Below are 3402 nucleotides of genomic sequence, written 5' to 3'. Positions count from 1 at the left end.
AGGGTGGCAGAGGCTGGGCTAGCACACAGGGTGGTCCTGGCCATGTTCCCCTTGCAGCTGCTGCCCACTGTAGCCAAATCCTGCAGCTTTTCCTGGTGTAGGATTTGTCCCAGGAGGTCCAGATGGCAGTATCCCCAGGCATGGGTGCTCACCTGCAGCTCCAGGACAGATGCAGTGGGGGGATGTAGGGAGTGGAGGACACAGAGCCTCTGTGGGCTGCTCTTCCACAATGGCATGGATGGATCCTAAAATATCTCCTGGGAACCATGATGCTTTCTGTTGTGTTAGGAGGGCCTGTGCCACAAGAGGAGGTGTGGAGAGGTCCCTTGGCTCCTCAAAAGAGAAAACAGGATGGTCTGTAAGACAGAAATGGAAGCCACCATTCATGCCACATTCCCCAGGTTTCCTAAGTGTTTGAATGGAGGATTTGTCTGCTCTAGGGTCAAATGCCCCCAGTGCCAAGGTTCTGAGATTAAGGACATCAGACAGCTGCAGCAAGGAGGGGAAGAAAAGGCAGATCCCTGCCTCCATTCCAGGGCTGGCACAAGTGCATGGCTAGAGGATCAGCCAGGAGCCCTCCAGCCAAGGCTGAGGGCGCAAACGAGGGGAAACACATCAAAACCATGAGGGTGAAAAGGAGGGGAGACACATGAAAACCCCTCCCCAAAATAAGTGGTGCTCTGGCAAAGCCTACAGCAGCTGCTCCCATCTCCTGCCTCAGCACCTCCCAGCTACTGATTGTCTGTTGCTCTCTGGATGGGCTCACTCATTACCAGCTCAGAGCCCAGTGTGTCACCCAGGGCAACCAGTCCTCCAAAGCTGAGGTCCTAGAGATCTGAGCACCCCTGAAGTTAGGGGGTGTCTCAGGAGCTTTCCTGTGGGTTTTTTGGTGGGTGGATGGACAAGGCAGGCCCAGGAGTGCTTCTCATCTCTGCTTTTTCCAAAAGTGGACCAGACCAAGCCTCTGGTGGTTGGGACCAGAGAAAGGGTGGGGTTTGATGGCTGATCTCCAAATGACTGGAACTTACTGGGGATAGTGCAAGCAACTTGATCCAGCCCATTCACTGCGTTCAAATCTGCTGAGAGTTGCTTGGGAAATACAGTAGCCCAGTGGAAAAAACAGGTGAGATTTTTGTGGGGTTTTATTTTGCAGGAAACTTTTCCTGGCTCTCCCAGATCTGCCTGCCAAGGGCAGCTGCCAGCGAGGCACCACAAACAGAGACTTTCAGGGAGTCTCTTGGTGTGCAGGGGTCAGCAAAAGCCCCCTCCCAGCCTCTCCCTGATGGACTCGCCCCTGCTCTGTTTTTAGCACATTCAAGTAGCTGCTTTCACAAGAGGTAAAAGAAAGTTCATGGATCCGTTGACAGATCACCCCAAGCGGGAATTTCTCTGGGAATTCCTGCAATAGCAGGTTGGCTCCCGCGGAGGTGGAGTTTCCTCTGGATCTACCTCCACCCAGGCTTGGGGAGCGCTCCGGCCAGCGGCTCCACGCTTGGGGGGGCAGGGCTGAGCGACGCCACCGCTGCTTCCCAGCCAAGGTCAGCCAGAAACCCTCCCTGCTCTGCAAGCGCCTGGCCTGTGGTGTCCTGTTAACCCTTGGGAAGATCAGAGCCACAGGCCAGCAGGGTTGGGCTGCAGAGCTGGCCCATGCCCATGGGCACACAGGGGCAGGGGATGTGCCCAGCAGGCACATAGGATTTTGAGGATTTTGTGCCATTCTCTTCCTCAGGGGCCCGCTGGCAGGCAGGCAGTGGTGGGCCCTGGGTGAGGCTGGCTGCCACTGCAGGAGGCCAGTGCTGGCAGGGTGATGGCTCCTGCTCGAGGCAGGGAGCGACGGGGTGATGGCGCTCGGCATCAGTGACTGTGTGCTCTGGAATCTCAGACACGTCCCCGGCCATACTTGTGGTCAGGAACCATCTCTGCGTTGCAGCGACACAAACCACACTGACAGTGGCAGCAGTGCCGCTCGAGCGTGTCTCTGACGCCAAGGACCGGCGTGACCTGACCCCACACACGGGACAGGCAGCTGCTCATTTCCACGAGGTCCCCTTGCTGGGACTTGTTTCCTCCTCCCTAACAGAGGTGGGCCTCTCCAAAATGGCACCCCCTGACTCCACAGCCAGACCCTGACAAGGGTTGGAGGATTTCCAGGTGCTGCACAGGCTCCAGACTGTGGGGCAGAGGGAACTTGTGTTCGCAAACGTGTGGCCAAGCCAAGAAGTTTCAAGGTGTCATACCAGGGAGAGGGTCCAGGGCTCACTTTTGGTATAGGACCACCTTTGCTGCTTTAGGGATGAACTGACATGTGTCTCACACATCCAGGGAGCAGCTCTTGCTCAAGGGGATGCCAGAGCTCCATGGTGTTTCTATAAATCTCCATGGTATTGCTATAAAGAACAGCAAGCTGGCAGCTTGCTGGTGGGCAGATTTGGGGGTCAGGCACCCATCGGAGCTTTAGCACTGATCTGTTCAATACTTCTCTCTCTGGAGGCATTCAAAACCCATCTGGACAAGTTCCCGTGTCACCTGCTTTAGGTGATTCTGACTTTGAAGGGGGGGGCTGGACGATCTCCAAGCCCTTGAACCCTACCAATTCTGTGAGTCTGTGATTATGCCCTCAGTGACTCAGCCTGCCCCAGGACAGAGTGCAGTTGGAGATGAATGCTGGGAATTCTGGTTCCCAAGACCTGCCTGTGCATCCCGAGGCCACACGTAGCAATATCCCCGTGCTTCCACATGATCTGCAGCTCCACCGGGGCAGGACACGGCTGCTCCTCACCAGCACAGTCAGGGCCCTCTCTGAAGCAGCGCTTGGCCAGGGCTGTGCAGGCGGCTGTGCATGGAACCTCTCCCTCTGCCAGGAACCAGCTGGAGGGAGCGACAGCGCTCAGCAGCAGCTCCCGGGGGATGCGCTGCCCTCGCACAGTGTGCGAGTGCCATCTACAGGGGGTCCAGCCTGGCCCCCCCAAAGCATCCATCCTCTTGCCACTGGTAACTGCTGCCCAGTCCCCAAGGCCGTGTGAGGGGCACAGCCTCGGTTTATCCAGGGAGCTTTTATCCAGTTTATCCAGCAGTTTATCCAGCACTGCTCCGAGGGCTCAGCACAGCCATGGACAATGGCATAGTCACAGAATGATTTGGGGTGGAAGGGGCCTGTAAAGCTCATCTTGTTCCAACCCCCTGCAACAGGCAGCGACACCTTCCACTATTCCAAGTTGCTCCAAGCCCCATCCAACCTGGCCTTGGACACTTCCAGGGATCCAGGGGCAGCCACAGCTCCTCTGGGCACCCTGTCCAGTGCTGCCACCACCCTCACAGGGAAGGATTTTTTCCAATACCCCATCTAACCCTGCCCTCAGTCAGTGTGAAGCCGTTCCCCCTTGCTCTGTCACTCCAGGCCCT

The sequence above is a fragment of the Geospiza fortis genome, unplaced genomic scaffold (genome assembly GCF_000277835.1).
Source record: "Geospiza fortis unplaced genomic scaffold, GeoFor_1.0 scaffold188, whole genome shotgun sequence".
In the NCBI taxonomy this organism is placed as follows: Eukaryota; Metazoa; Chordata; class Aves; order Passeriformes; family Thraupidae; genus Geospiza; species Geospiza fortis.
The sequence above is the reverse complement of the archived record's forward strand: the minus strand, read 5'-3'. Positions refer to the sequence as shown.